General features: G+C 38.4%; 1 protein-coding gene across 17 annotated transcripts in view; it reads right to left on the bottom strand.

Moving 5' to 3' along the window:
• The window catches only part of LOC149808453 (uncharacterized), a 112999-nt gene that overhangs the window by 19784 nt on the left and 69260 nt on the right, over positions 1–23955 (bottom strand). For 8 of the 17 annotated variants that reach the window (XM_089977474.1, XM_089977392.1, XM_089977438.1 and 5 more), the window contains one exon: positions 17061–17163. The exons of the other annotated variants lie outside the window; for them this stretch is intronic. The gene's annotated coding sequence lies outside the window, so the exon portion shown is untranslated. The remainder of the gene's footprint in view (positions 1–17060; positions 17164–23955) is intronic. 17 annotated transcript variants of the gene reach the window in all.

The following is a 23955-nucleotide window of genomic DNA, read 5'->3' on the forward strand; positions in this document are numbered from 1 at the left end:
ATGGCCCGATGATAATCATCCGGATCGAGTTTGGTAACGCTGCAACATGCTTAACTGGTTCTCTTGTTTTAGTCGCCGAAAAATCAATTATATTCATATCTCTATACATAAATTATGGATCTATATTGTGTGAAGTGTAAAGTGCGTACTGGCACAAATGATATGACAACCGTTACAACAAGAAATAATAGATCGGCGCTTACTGGTAAGTGCGTACAATGCGGTACAAAGAAATTTAGATTTATTTCTATTAGACCCGAGGATGTTTTAAAAAAAAGCGAGGAGGTGACATCGCAGCCAAGTTATCAAAACTCCCCGGAACACCGTGGGCAAAGTATCCAGGAGAAAAGCACCTCCCAGGATATAGCTACTGTGGCCCCGGAACACGATTAGATATCAGACTCGATGATCAAAATCAGACCAAACCCGGTGAGTACCCAATAAACGCTATCGATAAGGCGTGTCATGCTCATGATGTTGCTTACAAAAGTAGCGATCTGCAACAGCGTCATATCGCGGATGTAAAATTAATTCACGCGCTAAATGCTATTCCTGATAAATCCGTCAAAGAAAAATTGGCCTCATGGTTGGTAAAATCGGCTATGAAAGGTAAATTAATGATTGGCGCTGGTAATTAATAACAACATGGAATCCATCTATTATTCTCCGAGAGGATACTGGAAGGGGAAGGCCGCAATTGGTAAACTCGCAAGCGCTGCAAAAGTAACAAAGGCCACTGCGGCTAATTGGTTGTCCAAACAGGCTATATGGCAAATCTATCTACCACCGCCTAAACAAATCAACTTCTCGCGCTTTGATGTCAGCGTACCTAATGAAGTTCATCAGGCTGATATACTATTTCTGCCGCATGACAGCGGTTACAAATACGCGCTAACTGTAGTTGATGTTGCGAGTCGATACAAACAAGCGGAGCCGTTAAAAACAAAGTCAGCAACTGAAGTAGCCGCTGCGTTTGAAAGAATTTATCGAAGAGGTCCTCTGCGCTGGCCAAATCTATTACAAGTTGATCCTGGTAGTGAATTTCGCGGCGCTGTTTTATCAACGCTGAAACATCATAGCGTCGCGATACGACGAGGTCATACTGCGCTACATCGTGATCAGGCAATTGTTGAACGATTCAATCGGACTCTCGCTGAACGGTTATTTGGATATCAGTACGCGAAGGAATTCATCCAAGAAAAACGATCTCGTGAATGGGTCAAAAGGTTGCCAGGCGTAATTGCCGCGTTAAATAACGAGATTACCCGAGCAATCAACATGAAACCCAGTGACGCGATTAAAATAAAGTATATACCCGGAAGATCAAAAATAAATAGCGTTTCCAGGCCGATTCTCGGCGATGTCACTGTTAGATATCTGTATGAACCAGGAGAGCTTGAAGGCGGTAAAAAAAGGGCTACTGATCCTATTTGGAGTGTTACCACACATACCATATCAACGATAACACGATCAACTGGTAGACCACCGATCTATAGACTGGATTCAACTGCCCCACAGCGGGGCTTTACACGCGAGCAACTACAAGTGATACCTAACGATACTCAATTACCCCCGCGTGGTCTTAACTAGCGCCGTTGCGTCTATTGCACTCAAGACAGGTCAACCTCACATTGTTTTTGACATGACCGAGACTGTTATCGATCCTGTCCACGGTAAATTGGCGAGCGTCTTTATCCGAATAGCGCCAACTCATTATACAATTGCAACTCGCGCAGTGATTATTCTGTTGTTGTCGTAACGCAATTATTAATTCGGCATCAATATCAAAACGCCGCTGTTTTTTTTTTATCCTGTTGGCGGTAACCCGAGAGTTTTCTATCAATGACGCTTGCATCGATGATGTCGTTGGCGACTCCGTCACTGACTCCGTCAATAACAATTCTTCGAAGCTGATTTATCCTCCGTACTCGGGACACTGCAAGATAGACTAGATTTGACCATTCGATGCGATTATCAACTATCCAAACAATTGTATCCGTGATGGTTAGTCCCTGCGAGGAGTGTATTGTTGTTGCGTATCCTAGCGTCCGCGGGGATTTATCAGCACGTAGCGCGTCCTCGACGACGCTGATATCCACGAGCACGATATCATTCAGCACAAGAATTTGTTTTTTTTGTCCCTGACGCTGTCGGGCCCGGGATTTCAACTTCAATGTTCTGCCGCCGTGTATCCGCTGGTCTATAACATAACGGCACTGGACTCGTTGGAAACTTTTCCTTATGCAACGTAAACAACTTCCGCTGAAGTGTGTCTCTGACTATCTTTCTACTCGCTACAATCAAATCGTTTGGTCTCCATGTTTCCCAGAATTCATTTAACGGCGTTTCCGGAATCACCTCGCGGATTATTTCACACTGAACTCTATCCGGCTGTAATCTGATTAGTTTTTTAACCTCGCGCAGTTGTTCATCAAGTGCCCGGTAATCAGTATCGGTTTCTTCATAATAGTCCACAAAACCCTTTAACCAATCATGTGGACCCTCGCCGACAAATGGTGGTGGTTGGCCATGGTCCCCACACATGATCACCGCTGTATTCGCGCGCAACAACCAATCAAGAAATGTTTGTAAAACATCTAACGAAACAGTACATATCTCATCCCAGATGATAACGTCAGGAATAAATTTTTCACCCATTCGATCAGGAGTCCACTCACCGCCGCTGTATCGAAAAAAGCTGTGATAAGTAACGGCGTCAACATTTCGTTGTTTTATCTCTCGCGCTAGTCTATGGGTCGGTGTAAGCACGATTATACTTGCCCGCGTTCGAAATAATTCAATTGCCCGAGTCGTCTTTCCTGACCCGCCACAGCCGCTTAAATAAACCGTCTTGTGTCTACAAATTGGATCAGAACACGGTGGTGCATTAGACCATTCTGATAATTTATCACCGCGCAAGTAGTTGTTCTCAACGGTGACATCTGCTGACGGGGAATAATCGCGTCGTATTTCGTTTTTAATTCTCCATGTACCCCAGCTCTCGTCCGGGCTAGTAAACTCGGCTATGTTTCCCCTATACTTCGCGTCTATGTAAAATGAATCAACGGCTACTCTAACCGCGGTGTCGGGAAATCTATTTATCATCGAGAATAAATTAATAGCGGCATAACCCAGCATAGACGCCCTCAAATGTGGATATGCCGGGCTGTCTCCATCGCTGTAGGTAACAACTGTACCCAACTTTGTTCCATTGGATAAGAAAGCTGTTTCACAGTTCACGTATCTATTTTTCGCCACTGCGTCCTTGATTACGAAATCATATTCTGCGTCATCTATAATCAGCCGCGAGCAATATCGTTTGTAGTCGTAGTTTTTTCCACCTTGTGTGAACTTACCGATTATTCTTCTACCGAGATCTTTTGCCTCGCGGTTTCGTTGGTTGAATATCGTCCTGGACCATTCGACGATATATTCCTCGTCGGCATCGATGTGTTTTCTGGACTCGTCAATTATGCTATCTAGACGCTCCGGTTCTGGTAACCAGACTTCAGTCTGCGCCCGGTATGATATAATCGCGTCACTGACAATCAACGATACAAGCATGCCACAATCAATCATATACCGTAGCAGCGCTATTGGCAGCCACTTTTTTTCAGTCATGTGTCTACCGATCCAAATATAGCAACAGCGATGAAGTCCTGCCGCGAATTCAAATGATACTATGTGAGCGAATCCGGTTAAATCAAAATCAGGCAGTGGTCCATTAATAGCAACACGAGTCATTTCATGTCTGGGGTGTCCAAATCGTTTGAAATACTCAGCGGCGGATCCATACCCGAGAAAACTCGCTGGATAGCAGGCAACCATATCAACGGAAATCATAGCGTCGCGGTTGTATTCAGTGTTCCATAGTCCACCGTGATAGTATTCCAAACAACTGGATTGTACATCCGGCAGAAATTCCTTGCGCGTTGGTCTCCACGCATTTTTCCTTGCTGCAACATGAGCTACAACCGATAGAATCGTAAAACAATTTGTTAGCAGTTGTTCATCATGCTCCTCAAATTCTATGGCGGTTTTTTTCATCCTGTTGTGAAATGCTTCAGTGCGGTATAATTCACCGTTTGGTCTTACAAACTGATCAAAGGTATCAGCGCTGCGAAGTAACCACACTGATACAGGGTCGTTTTTACACAAACAAGCAATAGCATCAAATAGTTTCCTCTCCGCGAGAAAACCGTCCTCTCCCAAAAACCCCCCGGGGATATACTTTACCGTTCTATCCCGTGGAAACACTGTAATCGCGGGCGTCCACGCGTGTTCGTTATGATCAATAATTTTGATTGGGGCCCCATTTGATTTATACTTTGTGTAATACTTCACCGGTTATCGTTGTAACGGTTATTGGGAATCTCAGCGACGTTTCCAATCTCGCTAGGTCGCTGATGGTTGCTCCACGCTCGCGCACCGTTAGTTCCCACTGGTTAATTTTGCTACGTCGTAAATCAGTTAATTTGTTTCCTCGACACGCATTTGTAAAATGCTCTATTATTCGTTCTGCTACACAATTTATCCCCGTTGACTGTTTCATCGGCGCTAGTTTTCCGATATCAGGTTTCTTATTTAACGGGTATATTCCATAAACAACTGCTGTTTCAGGATACGCTCGTTCATATTATGGTCTGTCAACTCCGGTTAACAACCCCGGCTTGGAGTCGCGGCTGACAATGACTGTTTTCTTGTCGCTGAGAACTGGTTCAAATTTATCGCGTATGATCCAATCACCTGATTCCACCCGGACAATGAATTTTACTCTGAAGAAATACTTGCTGGAACCAAGTTGTGACATTATCGTTGATGCGCGTTTGTCGTTCATGGTAGCATCAACAACGCCTTCAATTCGAAATGTTGACCAACTATGAGATGCGCCATCACGCTTGAATTCATTGATACAATCGCGTATTTTACTCAACAGGGTTTTATCGTTTATTAACGCTTTTGGTGTGTCCCTGAGGACTCTATCGAGATTGAATTTAATATTTTTCCAGGGCTTAATTGCTGCTAATCTCTCAAACTCATCCATATAATTAAAACAAGTATTTAAATGAAAGAATATAGCATAATGAATAAATGCAAATGGCTGATGATTGGGTCGACAACCCCGTGCAATAAATCATGTAGAGGTGAATTCTGCGGGTATCATTTACAAAGCGTTCGTAATGGTTCTCTTGGCCCCCTTCCGTGCTTGGTTTGTCACGTCGGTGTAAGAGGAAAATCGCAGTTGTGTATCAATTGTGGCGGAAAGCGATACAGAGAGTTAAAACGCTATTATGACAAACGAATAAAAAACGCCGTCATTGACCCCACCGCTGACTTCGTCATCAAAACCCCCCAAGACTACGTTGAAAGATTTATAATTAAACCAAATAATAAATTAGACAAGTAGTATTATTATACAAATGGACCAGGAATTTCAGCCGCATCCCCTGCTCGTCAATTACGAGGCATCTCGCGACGGTGTTGTTAGAAATCGTAGACTGAAGAAGCCGGTTGGTACCGTAAATAATCACGGGTATTTGATGTTTGGTGCCGGGGGGAACATTTATCTTGTCCACAGGGTGGTATTTGAAGCATTTAACGGATTAATTGAGAATGGGCTTGTGATTGATCATATTAATAGTAATAAGACTGATAATTCTCTTACAAACCTGCAAGCTATCTCTCGGAGTGAAAACAATAAAAAAGGCCAAACTGGCAAGTTTTCAAAGCAAGCAAGGGGTGTTAAATCGTTTGATACATCAACGCACGAAGAAAAAATATTTCAGTCGATGAATGAGGCAGGAAAATATTTCGATATTTGTAGAGCCTCAGTTCGAGATGTTGCAGAGAATATAACTAAAACAGCGATCTCAAAAAAGACGGGCCACAGAATTCGATTTTTATATATAGATACGAAGTCACCGGCGCCCATGGCGCTGACGAAGTCGCCATGACGAATTGTCTGTTCCGGAAGAAAATAAATTATCCTACGGTTAACACACCTCGGGATTGATACGCGGGGTTTCATTTTTTTTATTTAAAAACAAGATGTTCTGTAAGAATAATGAATATCGAAGACGTCAATAATATATTAGCCGAGATTTCAAAATTAAAAAATCAAGGAATTGAATTATCTGATGGTCTCGACAGCGAAAAAATACTATCCGATTATGAAATTATTAACGAGCAATCAAAACGGGGGCGTTTTACCCTGGCCCGCGAGTACTTTTTTATAAAACGATTACAACATACGATTAATGAAAACTTGTACCACAATGACGCAAATGCATTTATTGGACTATTTACTGCCGTTGAAATAATACGAAAAAAACTCGGACGTATTTATGAACGACGTCGGGAGATTGCTAGTAAAATCAAAAACATTAGAAGGATTATAGACGGAGCCCCCGATGGTACACTCGGCGGGAAATTAGAAACTGCGGAGCAATTGCAATAATGGTAGGTGAATCACTTACTACTCGGCTGGCCAGAGAGCGGCTAGCAGCGCTTAGAAAGTTCATACCGTTACGAGACAGGGTCCGAGAACAACTTCAAACGCGGCAGCAACTACAAACTGATTTTACTGTTGGAAGCGAACAACTCTTTGCCCCGGTAACCAAGGATGTTACGGCGGCAACTGTGCCCGTCCTCGGTGCGCTTGAAAAGATAGCAACTCAGACCGAACAAACAAAAAGGTCTTTAGAAACACTCCCTGCAAAAATAGCGGCTGCTACAACACGGAGGCCACCACCACTCGCTATAACGGAACCACAAGAACCTTATGTTACAATGGCCGACGAAGAAGAACTAGGCGCCGCCGCAAGAGAACCAGAAGAAGAAATACCGGAAGAAATACCGGAAGAAATACCGGAAGAAAAAGAGAAAGGGGGGAATATACCCCGTAATGTACTCAAGAAGAGCACAATAAATCAAATTAGAGGCTTCAGCAGCAGGGAAGAATTAGTTGATTTTGCCGATGTAAATTTTACTAAGGGCATACGAGATAAAAAGCATATCAATAGCGGTTACGAGAAAAATATAAAGACGTTAAAGGATTGGACAAGAATGGTGTATTTAGCAAGTAAACATAAAGACGCATTACCACATCGTGGTGATCCCGATTACGACGCATTCCACGAGAAAGTTGAAAGCAGAAGACCAAAAAAAGGAAAAGGATACTCTGTTGGTAAAGAATCCTACGGCGTTACCTGTCCTAATAGTGTTCTCAGTGATATATCACGGCTAGAAATACTAATCGGAGGAAAACGAGCCGGAAATAACTCTCCGGAAATAATCAATGAGGCCGCTGATATTTGCAGGCGTTTATTTGCAGGCGGTATCATGGACATCAGTATATATCGAGCGCTCATAGACGAGCTCGTGGATGATTAATTGGAAAACCGGTGTTTTTATAATAAAGATGATCATACACTACAACCATGATAAACCAGTACTCGTCTACGTGGTAAACTCGCGATTGCCTGTTTACCGCGCGTACTATGGAGATGGTCTCGGTAGCACCATTGCGGGGTTATTTACAAGAATGGCTCCAAAAGTAGCACCGTTAGCCAAACAATTAGGAATGAAGGCTATTGATGTTATTCGTGATAAGGGTATTGATGTTGCCGGAAAGGCGCTTTCAGCCGCGCGGGACAAACTAATGTCGTTGGTGAGAAGAAAAAAACAGAAACCACCGGTGATGCCATCAACGACAGTAATGCCCGCAAATGTCAGTAAAGTAATAAATAACGCCGTGGAAGAAAAACTAGAGTCGTTGGCGGCTGAGTCATCAATGGCTGAGCCATCCACCGATGCGGCAACCAACGCGCTCATGAACGCGATAGCGGGAAGTGGTCTACGACGAAAAAATCGCTATTGAAAATATCAACATGATAAATAATAGAAATGTTTGCGCGAACCGCTGATCCCGCGTTTGATATGGACGCCCCAGTGCGCAGGGATGATTCTGTTCGTGATTATCAGTATTATTCTTATTATGCAGCGCAACCCGACCTACGATCGCGAATTGAACTTCAAGTCCAAGATACCAGTAAATACTTTCTGCCGTGTGAAGCGTTTATCGAAATTGAGGGAGAACTCGTGACAAATGCTGCCGATAATGCACCGCACGAAGATAACCATCGTGTTCGAGTTGGTTTCGTCAACAACGTTATCATGGCGTTATTTGAGAGCGCCAGATATCTTATTGACGGGCGAGAAATTGAGTCAATAGAACGCGAGGTTGATGTTGCAACGACGATAATTGGGTTAGCGAGATACTCGGATGATTATACAAGATCGGCGGGTCCATCTATGATGTTCGCAAAGGACTCCACCGATAACGCTGATCACATTCAGTACATCAACGTGCTGACGGCAAGAGATACCGCAGTTGCTGATCAAGCTGAAGCAGCCAATTCAGACCGCAGGGCAAGACCAGGCGCTGATTTCACTATTATAAAAAGTACTAACGATAATTACAATCTAGGATTCGCAACACGAGTAGGGATGTTGCAAAGACCACGCCGAAAGTTTTCATGCGCGATTCCACTCCATCACATATTCGGATTCTGCAGAAATGTCAGAAAAGTCATCTATGGGGCTAAGCATACAATCGCGCTGACGCGAAGGGGCGATGATAACAATGCAATATGGCGTGCTGCTGGCGTCGCTGCCGGTAAGGTTGTTTTAACTAAAATGGCATTGTGGATGCCGGTGCTGACTCCATCAGTTACCACGGAAGCACGATTGTTAGCATTTATGGAACAGGGAGGAAAATCGTTGTTGAGTTGGCTAGCGGTAACAACTGATGCTAAAGAGGATAACGTCGCCGATACGTTTACATGGCACCTGGCATCAAAACAGGGTGTTTCAGCTCCGCGTCATATATTCATAGCGCTACAGAATAGGGAACGATTGGGTAATCAAGAACGCAGCCATATGATATTTGATCAATTAGGAGTCAGGGATGTTTCGCTGAGAATAAACGGACAACAGGAACCATCCGAGGATATACAGCTTAATTACGGCGACAACCATATCGCACGTGTGTACCATTGATTGCTGTCATATATGGGTCGTGATCAAAACGTCGACACTGGTTTGCAAATATCGCAATTTGATTTTAAAAACCTGTATCCGATTTATTATTTTTCGCTGGAACATCTTGATTTAACGAGACAATCCGTCGTTGATATACACTTCCGAGCTCGTATAGCCCCGGGTGGTGTTAATTATAGAGCGGTTGCTGTCATTCTCAGCGATAAATCAATGCTGCTAGAAGGTGTTGGTGGACGAATGAGAATCATTGATGCACCAGTAGAAAACATGTAATTGAAAACACAAACGCGTTTACAATAAAATGTCGTATAGTGTTGTCGGCGTTACGCTAACTGATGGTCAAGTCAAGAAATTACGATCAAAGTCGGCTAAACAATGCGGGACCACAATAACGCTGAAGCCGTCGCAGATGGCGGGTGGTAGTCATAAGATATCGTTGACGGCGCGTCAAATAAAACATTTCAATAATGCGATGGAGAATAAAAAGGGTGTTCAAATAGATTTTTCGGCCGCAGCAATTAAAAACATGGAAAAGACCGGTGGGGTATTTCCGCTGTTAGCTGCGATTCCAGCGTTGATTGCCGCGGTGGCCCCAGCAGTGGCTAAGGCGGCGGCGTTAGGGGCCGTTGGTACCGCGGCGGGGATGGCATTGAAGAAGGCAACCGGGAAGGGATATAAAAAAAACGACCCGCAGCCGGAAAGGGTCTAAGACTACCGGGAACCCCGTATTCATGGTACTCGGGAAAGGGTCTGAGACTACCGGGAACCGTTTAATGACTCCAATGTCTAATTTTGATTTAATAGACGCCGCAAACGCGCTAGCGATAAAAAACTTCAGAGGTGTTTTTATGAGGGATCAATTACCGGCGGCACCAAGGAGTATTGAAACCGGCATAATTAACCTCGATGGGTCCTCCGGAGCGGGAACTCATTGGGTTGCATACGCGATTGATCCGCGTGCGATCGTCTATTTTGATTCATACGGGTTAGCCCCGCCGAAAGAGTTCATGCGGTATATCCGGGCGTGTTCAACCCCGGCGTGTTCAGCCCGGGTTTTTTATTCCACGCTGCCAACACAGCAATTAAGTGACCCACCGATATGTGGCCGTGAGGTATTGAACGTACTCGCGGCGATTTCATCATCGCGAAAACCACCTCATGTGGTTGTAAACGAATACACTAGTGGGGTCGTAGAGGCCCGGCGGGGTAATTAGAAACACTGTTTTTTTTTACAATAACGATGATTGATATCTGGGGACGACCGGTTTCGGCGCTGAAAGAATCCAAGGAAACACCCGCCACCGATGACATAAAAAAACAAATTGAGGATGAAATCGCTGATACGTTGAATTTAACCAGTGTTGACCCGGACGAAATAGTTGTATTTCAAGACCGCCAGGGTAAATTGAAATCCAGTAATGTGTCGCTGAATGACGTTTTAATGCGACAGCGTAATGCCGCCGAGAACGCTATCGCGTTGTATACCGGCGACGGACAACTCAAACCGGGTGAACATATATCGACGGTGACGGATAGGGTAACATTAATCCAAGACGGTTTTATAAGGTTGGATAAATTGGTAACCAGTATACAACTCACTACCGCTAGTTTTTTGTGACCCCGACGGTGACCGAACCGAATATTGCAACAATAAAGAATACTATTTCGGAGTTTACGACGCTGTCGGGCCAATTTACCTAGGTACGAAAAAATTTTAACAGGGTTGATAACGCCGTTGATAAATTCTTTGGTAAAAAAAATGTCAAACCGGATGAGATTACAACAACCATAAATGATATCACTGCGTATGGACAGGAAATAAAAACAATCAGCGCTAATGTTGCAACGAACAAAAGGAGTATAGACGTGCATGAACGGGAAATAAATACACTCATTACTAATGTTACAACGATCATAAATAATGTGGACGCGCATGGACAGAGAATAGAAACAATCAACATTAATGCTATAGCGAGCAAAAAAAGTATAGACGTGCATGAAGGGGAAATAGAAGTACTCAAAATTAATGTTATAGCGAACAAAAAAAGTATAGACACGCATATACAGGAAATAAATACACTCATTACTAGGGTTGCAGCGAACAAAAAAGATGTAGACACGCATATACAGGGAATAGGAACGATTAAAACTGATGTTGCGGCGATTAAAGACAGACTACCTAAAATGACAGAGCAACTCGAAAAAATAAAAATCCCTCACGAGAACACCATCAACACAGTATACACGATTCGGCATGGATCATTCGCTTGGACTCCTACGAATAGTACAATAAATATCACCGCAACTGTTAAGGGTATTTATCGATTGACACTGGTTTCAATGATGCAGTTTAATATATTGTCGTCGAGTTCATCCGGGTTTGACAATACAATATCAACAATTATAAACAAGGACGCAACTGAACCGTTCACAATTTATGCCGTCGATAGACATTTGACCGAGGCAAACATTACATGGTATGCGGAATTTGTAGCGAATCTAAGTGAGTAATTAAAAACACTAGCTCTTTTAGAATAAAAATGACCACCAGGGTAATTGAATCAGAGGCATCACCAACGTCACATCAATATCGATTCGATACCGCAAAAGAATTCTCCGCGAACTTGAAAACGCTTTCCGAACAATACCGCGCAAAAATAAAAAAATACCGCCGAAAAATAACCGCCATCGACGCGGTCGTGTACTCGGTATCGGGTATAGTGGCCGGTACCGGCGTCGTTTTATCCACGGTGACCACGATAGCCCCGATCGCTGTTCCAATCGCCGTCTCCGCGATGACAACAATTGCTGGAGTCGCCAACGCAATCACTAGGAAGATATCATCGTGTTTTCAGAAAAAAACTAAACGAGTATACAGTAAAACATCAAATAGTATCCGACGCGTACTCGAAATTATCCGAGTTGATCTCGTTGTCGATCGATAATTCGTTTATATCCGATGTTGAATTCTCCACGATGGTCCAGTTGCATAACTCCGCGATGTCAAAAATCGAGGATTTTCAACTGGAAGCCGGAACCACCTTAATGGGCTCTGGTTGTTGAAATTAGACACAACGAATAATAATAATGTCGCTGAACCCCGAAGGGTTTCAGTTGCTTCAACGGATCGCGGAGAACACCACTCCGGTACAAACAAGTATGATATCGATAACGTCAACGAAACCCGAATTCAGTGTGAACTTTCCATCACCGATTCCAGTGAAGGAGATAGCGCTGGCAAAATTGCGAGTATATCACAGTTGGCCTAATATCCGAGCGGAAGCATTCAACGGACAACAACCTAATAACTCGCTGGTTTTTGCATGGACAAATAAACCCAATGGAACCCCAGACTGGAAGGAGGTTACAATACCAACTGGGTCATACCAAATAGAACAAATCGATAAAGAATTTCAACGCAGGATAAAATCGATCACAGGAAAAGAATCAAAAATCGCTATTACGGTTCATGAACCGACGTTATCGTCAACGATTGAAATAAGCACACCGGGGTATATGGTTGATATCTATAACAGTTCAATAAGAACCATACTAGGTTGGCCCGAGAATTCACCTCATGAAATCACCGCGGACTTACACACGAATGCGCAATCGTATCATGAGATTGATCCCGGGTATCGAAATGATTGGTCTATTATAAAAAGCACGTTATTACCCAGTAGGTTTATATTTCAAAACAGGAATACCATGCAATGGTATTTTCCGTATAAGGAAACTCCTGAATCGTCCGCCGTGGTCACAGTTAGTTTAAATGATATCAATAATTTTTTTATCGAGATTAATTATATTTGCCAATCACAACTAGAACAGCTACGGAAAACAAAAGCACGAAAACACGTTGAGGTGTTAAATCAACTTATATCAGACATGGAATATATTAATAAACGAATTGTTGAGACAATATCTGCTAACAGCGATGGTAATAAACAAAAATTTCTAACCCAGAATAATATTACAGAAGCCAATTTACCCGATTTTAGGTTTCCAGGATACAACGCGCCAGAACTAAGAAAATCATTAAGAGATTTTCTCAGTCCATCAACTTATGCCCTCAAACACGATAACGGAGATGGTGGTAGGCATATTGCCCCACACAACGTAAATATCGCATCGGTGATAGCAATCAATCTAGTGTGTGATGCTATCGAAGGGAGTTACCAGGTGGATACCAAGCAATCAAATCAGGCTCAACAGGGGTACATCCTTTATTCGTTCTCACCAACAGCCCCTCCGGGATTTTTAATCGTTGAGAGTCCGATTAATCCGGTCTATATGCGATGCCATAATCGGTTTTTAACGAGAATCAATTTCAGACTTACCGATCAGTCAAATAACCTAATTGATCTGCAAGAGGAGGAGTTAGTGATCACTCTGTTTGTAAGATCATAGCAGCAGGGGGGGGGGCGATGACATCGACGCGGTCGTCGATGTGTTTACCGGACGCTGACGACGCTGGGATCGACGCGCAGAAGGCATTAATTAAACCAAATGACGATTGGACGATCCCCCGACGACAACGTCGTTTTTTTTTACCAGGCGCTGACGACACCGGATCCGCTGAGAGCAGAAAGTATTAATTAAGCCAAATGACGATTGGACAAAATGTCGGATTCGCCCCCCCCTGCTGCTCCATCTCATATTTTGAAAACAAACATGAAATGATCGTGTGATGACAGATATTCCATGGATTTCAGTGGTTACACAAATTCTTTGCAGATATTCCATTTGGTACGTTTTCAACGTTATAGGATTAATGGTACTATTTCAGTTGCCGTAGTAAACCTATGTAAATACATGAACATTAAATATTCGATTAACAAACCAAATCTATATTTATCAATATAGATGGAACTTGGACGTCAGCTTCTGTGTAGAGGAAAGGATAAGAGCCGCGGTATTTTCTGCATATGTTCGAAAGATGTGCTTTTAAATCCGCACCAAAGAGTCAGGTGCTCATTTCAGTAATAAGTGTTCCAAACTCAAAACTGTTTAAGGACTGAAATCCCATCAATAAAACAATTTTTTGTCAGTCACAACTAGGATAAAATCTCAAAGATTCTTCTTCCTAAGAAAACTTACATTATTAACATATCATGGCCAGTCAAACCCATATATACTCTATTTTATATTCACCAATTTCCAGACTGGTTCACAATTTTCCATACATTTAGTACCGTCCGTCCGCTAACTGCTTGAAATGGCCATAAGCAGGGTATGAAATAAATTTCGAGTTTTGATTTGGTTATGTTATATACTTACGCTATGAAGTTCATTAAATGCGGTTTAAATTTCTGGCTATTGTATACTAACAATTGTGTAGCTCCAGGTTGATGATATACAATGAGCAAATATTACTTAAAATTCTTTAAAAATTGGCGGTGTTTTTAAAACATTCAGACTCTATTATAACTTTGTTATCATGATTATTAGTCAAAATTTCAAAGGTTTTCCTAATGAAATGTCAATTGCAGGGACCTGTTTGCTGGTTTTCAATTGTTAAGTATGTTTAATATAATTGTTTGTTAGCTTTACTTTCTTTATTTTATTACATGCTATTGTAATGTAGCATTGTATGATGTACTTGTCCAAAACTGAGTTCATAGTAGCTTAACCTCACTGAGTTTTTTTTTCCCGTTCCATTTTATCGACATAGTTGACACAACTAATGCCCAGCTAAATTAGTGTATATCTTTATGGGCTTAAAATCAACATCTTTATTTATAGAAGTAAACATGTTGATTTGGGTCAATGTTTTGGAGTTTCCTAAGTGAATTTTACAGGTTATGGTTTTGATTATGTAAACATCAGGCTTATTCTAGAAGAATCTTTTCCATTAGATAATGTTTTAGTTAGAAAACGCTAATTGTGACCTGGGGTCAAGTAGATAATCTTGTGATTGTGAGTATTTGGTCATTCGTGCGTTACAATCTGGCACTTTCAAGTTGTAATATGTTTTGAACTGTTTGGGCTGAATTTTATTTTCTGCAAATTATTGAATTGAAGATATTACTTTCTCTGGAAGTTAAAAAGGGCTCTGATAGAATTATTATGTACAGTCATTCACTGAAATTTATAGCGAATTCAAACCTGGATCTATTTTTAATGTGATCCAACAAAACAAAAGCACTCCATAATCTATCACAGACACGTCATTTTCAGTTTTATTCAGGACATTACCTTATTAGGACTTGTGTATGTAATTCTTGGATTATTTTTGGATTAAATTCGCAATACTGTTAGTTGTTTTTTTTATTTTTTTTTATTTTCACTTTGTATACTAGAAATATTAATATATTTTGTAAATTGTACAACGGTTGTTGTCTTTTGCTCGTTTCAGTTACCTACTTTGAGAGCATAGTCATGTAACACCATGCACTCCGAAACTAACCAAATAACTCTAGTCTGCACATCCTGTTGATTCTAACAGTTGAGATGTATATATTTTCATACGATTCGAGATTCCTAAAATGTTTTCGTATCTCTCAAATGTTTACTTTTTTCATTTAGAAGGATAATAAATTTGAAAAATATATCTGCATAATTTACGCTACATCTTTGTAGGAAGTACATCGTTACGACTTCACACATGGTAGGAAATCGGAAGAGACCAATTAGTTTTTGTCAATTAAAGTCATGTAAATGGGGACAACACATTATAAATACAAAACAAACCTCAACAACAAATAAATAGGTAATAAGAAATTAATATATTCATTTATAGATATACAATATAGGGATATTATTTACAGCTACATTTATGTGTAAGTGTTGTTTGTTTTATTAGTATGTGCAAGCTTTCAACCTACGAAACTGAATCAAATGTTAGGACCCGGTAAACAGATTGATCAAAGAAATATATGATTTTGATGTGACAGTATGCCTCATGATAGGAGCTCATTTAATAATCATTCTGGATTAAATTAAATGACGTTTATTGAACAACTTTCAATTGTTCCCCATATTGCATTTAGAAGGTATATTCGATTGCTAACAATTGAAAACGCAACAGTCTTATGTACGTGAGTTTGTAATACTGGTATATGGAGGAGCCAACCGTGACCCAGTGTCTCTCTCTCATAGATGTATGCATCCATGGCAATCGTTCAATACATACAACTGACAGCGCAAAGACATCATAACGAGACGCGCCGGTTACAAGCAGCAGATGTATACACCTCAGACAGAAAATGGTAAATCCATCGGGCCACAAAAATTAAGCCATCAAGAACCAATCCGTTGTCAACTAGCGGGAATATTATAAATTAAATGAACTCCTCGATTCACTGTGCATTATTCTTTGTCATGGAGGTCCCTTTAAGGTTTTATTCTGGAGTTACAATGTATATCCTGACCAACAATTTACCATAATATATAGTGTACGAAGTGACAAACGTTTACATTAAAATGAACTTCAGTAAAGAAGTTTTTTGATAGCAGGACTAGGTGACAGTTTTGTCTAACCCGTAATAGGTATTGCGAAAGGCATGGATCAAGCTTAGTGGAGAAAACCATTTTATATATATCAGAATACGGAAATGTATGGATTAATTTAATGATGAGCGCTTTTGAGTAAATCAGTTGATAAAAAGTGAAGAGTTTTAAAGATTATTAAATATAAATGTGTATTAGGTGAAACGATTTATTTTAATTTATCGAATTAGGAATCTGTGGAATTTTTGTCAACATACAGCTGGATGATACGTTTCATTGTGATTGATGGACTTACGCCAGATAAATATATATTTAATCGATATATTTATTCGATATATTTAATCGATATATTTAATAGATTGCCAAAACGAGGATGTACCTGTCTGTATTTTGCGCTTTTGTATGTATTATCGCATATCTCCATGTTTCAACACATTTCTAAAATCGCTTTACAATAGTCACAATCGGAATTGGCAATAACTGTGATATCTACATATGTTAGACTGATAAACGTCCGTGTTACTCGTTTAATCACATTCTTCGTTTACCCTGTTAGTAATGTTCCTTTCTCTCAAAGTCTCTACTATGACAGTTCCTTCTGTTGTCCGAGTTCAAACATACTTCATTTAGTTTGCTTGCATCCGTATCGTCCTGTCAGTGAAACAAAATAATAACAGATCTCTCGACTAATATGCAACTCATGGAAGATTGATAGCTTTAATAATTCCTTGTATTAAAAAACATATAACACAACATATCTGCAATAAAATAAAAGTTTTGTAGAAATTTCCCTGCAAAATGCTATATGTTGCATGTACTTGAATTTATTTAAATAACGTAATATTTTAAGACCAGTGTCTTTCATTTTCAGCCTTACTAAATGCGCTACCGTTTGCCAAGTATAACCTTAACCAGATAAGCTTTAAATTATCGGTACTATCCAATACAAACCCACTTACGCATATTGGATATAAACATTTGCATCATGTAAGTGCTGTGTACATTATGTGTACCTCATGTTACTTACCAGAAATGTGTATTGAGTGAAAGAAAGAAATTATTGAGAACTTCTCAGTTTAATTACATACTATGAAACAATTTATCTTGAGCTTTATTTATCACAACACAGTTGTTTATACTAAACCATGGAGTCAATAGAAATATTGTTTGTTACGAACACTGTTTTCTTGATTGTTATAAAATATATCCGGTGATTAAATATATTTATATGAAGCATCAAAAGTCTTTAAAAATATTGAGGCATTATTAAATTACTCAAAAACAATTAAGGCTAAAAATGATTTAAACATGTAAGTAATGTTTGTATTGAACTCATAATTCGTGTTTTAAAAATATGCGTATTGATCAATTTGTATGTATGTATTGCACACGTACATTGTACATCAGATACTGTACGAACTTTTACTAATCGGTAAGGCTTAACCTGACTGGATACATATGCATTTTCTTTGATAGCTAGCATTATACGAGAAAGATACTCTATCTCACTACAAATGTATATTTTGATGAATATCATCTTTGATCTTGAAGATTCAGGAACCTTCACGTGACTTAACCATAAAAGTACCAAACCGATAGGCCTACGTATGAGTCACCAATATATTTTGCAAGTAATAATTTACATGTGCCCATTTAACAGTGACCTATCGTCGTCTACACATTCAAGGTCAAGTTAATGCCCAGTTAATTGCCATGTTGAGTCAAAATTATCCTAGCAGTTGCTATCCCAGACCCAATATTACTGAGTTAGCTATTAAATATTAGCCCTAGATTCCAATGGTTGTTTGAGTTTTGCCTATTTTCAGCCAAACCATGGTCGCTTTAATGTTCAGAATGCAAGCTGAAAGATGATTAATCAGTAACAATGATAGTTAATTTTTATTTTACAAAATCCTCAGTGTATGAAGCTGATGAATAAAATATAGCTATTCTGAATCAGACTAGCTGACTCACTAAACTTGCAGGTCACGGATCAATTTCATATGTTGATATAACCAGCAATAAATTCTTATAATTAGAATATTAGTGACATTTTTAACTTTCGTCTTCATGCGTAAATGGTACATTTTCATTTTCTATGACATTTACGAGTAACTTCGAGCAAATGACATCATAGAACATCAGCAAATGCTATGTACCACCTGACTCGTGTGTTGCTTTAAATGTACGTCTGGTCAAAGCTATAAATCAAGGGCACTGTCACAGATACAAAAGCTGATTTTCACGTTCAAACTTTAAATTAATAGTGTTCAATGCAATGAATCAATGTAGTATGCAGTTAAGGTATTTATACAAAGGCTGTTGTCAGAAATCCAGTTCTATTTAGGCCCGACATGTTCCAAAACAAAGGACGTGCTTTGATTCAGTATTTTAGTACTTTCATTATCGCACTTCGAAATTTGCAGGAATGGATGTCAAAATTGACTATTATTTATATAATTCGGTTACGGGTGAATTTCAAAACAGACGTTAGCATTTGTAAACCTCGGGAACGACTATCAATAGCCTACAAGTATTATGATATATGTATGCCTCAGACATTCCACTTTTGCAGTTCCCAGTAGTCATTTATTCACTGATTTAATTCTTTTCAAATTACATATAACCAATGAGAAAATATCAAGAAAGTTCAAAGATGTTAACAGTAAGGTAACTCCTTGATAAATTTTCCAAGACTTGGGTAATTGACGGTATAGAACAATGATAACGAAGAGCAACAACAATAGCTATTGCACACCTTTTAAACGAAAGAACAAAATTATAGACTTGTACACACATGACATATTTAAAAACCAAAAATCCAGTTTTGTAATAGGTGTCTCAATATAGATAACGAATATCCAGCTATAGAGTAACATACAAAACACTGGTTAGCTCACCTTAACCTCGCTGACACAGCAAATACATCTAGCGAAATAAAATCTAGAGTACTGAAATTCAATTTTCACATACAAGCTATTTCAAACGGTTTGGATAACTCCACATCCATATCTGCTAATGAAGACATTGTGAAAAGTACTACGGCCACATGGTCTAAAAGTACGTAACAGAAAAACTTAAACGTTTTGTAAAACACAAGAAATAATAACCTATAATACAAAGTGAAACTTTAAATGGAACTTACAATATTGCGAATTCAGTCCCAAATAGTTATAACATACATTATACGCTTATGTGTTAGTGGCTGTTATATCTGATATTATGCCAGCAGTCTTGATGTATCACAATGAACAATCCAGAATATCCTTGCATAAATTCACAATAAATCCAAACTAGTGATTTAGTCCTAAATCAATGAGTACTTTGTAATTCAAATAAATAATTTAACAATATAAATCACTGTAAATTTATAATTGAATACAACTAAAAGATTTTTTTCTTTTAGATAGATGTAAATATTAAGAATGAGTAATTCTGATGTAAATAACTTTATATACCACCCTACCCGACCTCTGTCGCAAAAAATCATTTTCTGAAAATACTGTCATCAAAATAAAATTGTCAAAATTGTAAACAAGTTGCTTCTAGAACATTCTTAGTTTCTAAACGAAAACTAGACCTTGACCTCATCATCAGTTAACAACCTATTTCTAACTTTAAAAAAACGATGTGAGTATTATTTGGTAGGCCGCTATCCCCATTGACAAAGATCAACCACACCATAAGAATATATATAATGTCTCCCATCATAAAGAAAAAAGGTTTAAACAATAAAGCATTCTTTTGCGTATGAATCGAATTAACATATGATACAATACAAATTAAATTACACAGGAATAATTTTTTATCTAAATGATGTTGTTGTTGTTGTTGTAGGGTTTAACGCCATTTTTCAGCACACGATAGGCTATACATGGCGGCCAGTATTAATGGTGGAGGAAGAACCCGGGAAAACCACGGAAAGAACCACCGACCCTCGAGAAGCTACTGGCAAGCTTTCTCACATACCCACATTGGCCGAATCAGAGACTCGAACCTACGCAGACAGAGGTTAGATGGCAGTGATCCGTAACGGAGAGCGCTTTAGACCACTCGGCCACTCGGGGCCCCTTTATCTAAATGAAGCAAGATATAAGCAAAACAAAGGGACATAGTACTTCAATACACGTGAAATGTATTTAAAATCAAATTATATTTTCCGTTGTTGTGCCTAATGTCAGAGTTGTATTCATGCAACATCAAACACCGCCATAACCGTCTCTTTTCACTTTCGTTCTTGTTAATATAAGTAAGGTTGTTGTGATCACTGAATACAATAATCGGAGAAGGAGCTCAACTAATGCATAATGCAAAGTGCTACACATTTAGTGTCAACGCCGAACATTCCTTATCGATCATGGAATAATGTCTATGGTGCTTGTTTAATAGAAAAATAGCACACTAGATTATCCACAATTTATTTTCTTCTGCAACGAATACGCCACTAATTCTTACATCACTGGCATCAAGAGATATTTTGAATGATTTATTTATATCTGAAGTTGAAAGAACTGAAGTATGTTCTAGTATAGCCTTTAATTTTTCATAAGTCTCATACCAATGAAACTTGATTTTCATATTCAACAGATTGGTCAGGGTTCAATAATTAAGGAAAAATTGCAGCACAGCAAAATTTTCTATAATATCCAGCTATGACCAAAACTCACATCACCTGTCTTTTACCAATATGCCAAGGGTATTCAGAGATAGCCTTGACCTTAATTTCTATATCGTTAACTTTACCGTGTCCCACAAAATGTCCTAAAATATGTCCTAATTGTTAAATTTACACCAAAGTTGTTTGTTTTGACGCAAGTGTTATTTTATTATATCAATGTATAATAATTTAATGATATAATTTTTAAATTCACCGAATGAACTGCATGAGAAAATCTTGGTCTTGAACAGCCTAGTAGTGTGCACCAAGGTTTTGGGTGAGAATACATTTGTTGCTGTGTTAGCTGCTTACAAATATAAATATAATTATGGAACAGATAGTGTTTGATACTGACGAATATTTTCAGCTGATGAGATGATTTATATGGCATACAAAAGGATGAACCTATTTATTCGACCTATTGTCTGTAATATTTTAACGGTTAGACTGTGACATAATATATAATCTTGATTAGCTTGGTTATTGATGTTATTATTATAATTCTAGTAATAGCAATATTTGTTGCTCTTTTAATAATTGTTACAATCTTTTACATACCTTTAATTGGTCTATTACTCTTTTGTTAATCCTTCTAACTTAGATCTAACCTGTCCCACTATTTTAAAGAACTACTTTAGCCGTGAAGATCACAGCACTTGCCAACGGTTCTTCTGATAGTCTTTCTGTCTACATCTCTGTATTGGCTGGGATTTTTTTCTCTTCAATTCTTAATCTGGTGATCGTACTCTTCAACACCAGGTTGCAGAGATTCTGTGTTTGACTTGATAATGCAGTTCCATTTACTCCTGAATAGTGAAAAGTCTGTTTACCTCAGTTGAAGTTCTCTGCTCTGAATTTTCGCTTAATAGTCGTCAGATATGGTCTCAGCTTATAATACCTGTTTATGGGACGGCTCATTCATCTGTTGTGCACATTCCTAGTTCATCTGGTACACATTTTGGCTGCCTTTGTAAAACGTAGGGCGTATGAAAATATTTCAATTGCTTCCCACTCAACCATTTCAGTGTTTCCTGTGATAACGCTGGTGTTTAACAGTGTTTTGATATTGTATTTCGTTGCGAATTGAACTGTTTTACCAGCTGGTTTTATTTCTATAGTTTTGTTTTTCTTCTCCATATAGTATTGCAGTTTATTCATTGCGAGAAAATGAAGCAACTGTTTTAAATCTCAATTGTTGCCCTGCTAAACCACTTCGACCAAGAATTTTAGCATCATCAACTTGCATTAACTGTATATCAACTGCATCATCATCTTATTACAATGAACATTCGATTAAAAATCATATCATAACCACCAACCACAGTTATTTTTCGGTTATTTAAGTAGCAAGGAAATGGAGAATTAGAACAAGATTAGTAATTTATTGAAGACAAAAATAAAAATAACTTCAATTCTAGAAACTCTTTTGAGCTAAAGCAGGAATTAAACAAGTTACAAAAATGACCAGTAGACAAACCAACAATACATGAAATCGCCAACAATGCTAGAGCTGACAATTACGAACAATCATAGGACCAATCATTTCAGCCGCTTACTAAATGAATCTGAATAATGAATACAAGTCTTAAAGTGATTGTGTCTCTCTAAATTGTATTTTGGTGACTATTTTATATATTTATATACTAATATCATTTTATAATATTTATATAATATTATTCAGATGAACACTTTATATATTTAGCACACTTTACACAGAACGAATACATCTTCCATCTTTATTTTTCTACATATGAGCAAACGAGCTTCCTCCTAGCGCTTGAAGTCCATGTGCATTGCTCAAAATGTAATCCTGTTGAACATTATTGCGTACTCTCACATGTTTGCTACTTAACATTCGGTATATAAAATGTTAAATATGCTATCGATAGAGCTATTAACTTATGATCAGTAGTTTGCCGTGTTCTGTAGTATACAATTCTATGATGAACTAGCAATCCTACTTAGGTCTATTTGTTCCTTTACAGAGCCAGATTGTCCGATTTTTCAAATGATAATCTCTTTTAATTTTGGTCATTTAGATGGAAAGATCTATGCAAATCTTTATCTTTATCAGCATAAAATGTGGTACTCATTGAAAATTCTCTGAAAATAATTCATATGTGTTTTTGGATAATTACGTTTAAATTATGTATGCATTTTAATCTTTTTTTCTAGCTAGGATATATATCATAGGGGATTACTATTTGTTTCAAGCTTCTTTTTATATTGGTTAAACGTGTACATAAGTCTTTATTTCATTAGCAGCAAAGGAAATTGTCAATATATAGTTAACTGATTTGATTTATGGATGCACAAAAGATTCAATATATATATATATATATATATATATATATATATATATATATATATATATATATATAACTACTTGTTTATTTAGCCTGAACAAATTTGTATATATTAAATGTTTACATATATATATATATATATATATATATATATATATATATATATATATATATATATATATATATATGTATATATATATATGTATATATGTATATATATATATATATATATATATATATATATATATATATATATATATATATATATATATATATATGTGTGTGTGTGTGTGGGTGTGGGTGTGGTTCTTTTCAACTATTATAGATGTCCAAAAATAAACTTTTAACAAGTACAAACTTACGCTTGACAACTGTCATTTGGCATACATGTGAGAAAAGTTCATTCATGTCTCGTGTGGCCGTGTACACGAGGAGGATCAAAATTATTTCACTTCCCAAACATTTAAAGGAATATCTCTC

The sequence above is a fragment of the Sinohyriopsis cumingii genome, chromosome 1 (genome assembly GCF_028554795.1).
Source record: "Sinohyriopsis cumingii isolate HCF-2022 chromosome 1, ASM2855479v2, whole genome shotgun sequence".
Lineage (NCBI taxonomy): Eukaryota > Metazoa > Mollusca > Bivalvia > Unionida > Unionidae > Sinohyriopsis > Sinohyriopsis cumingii.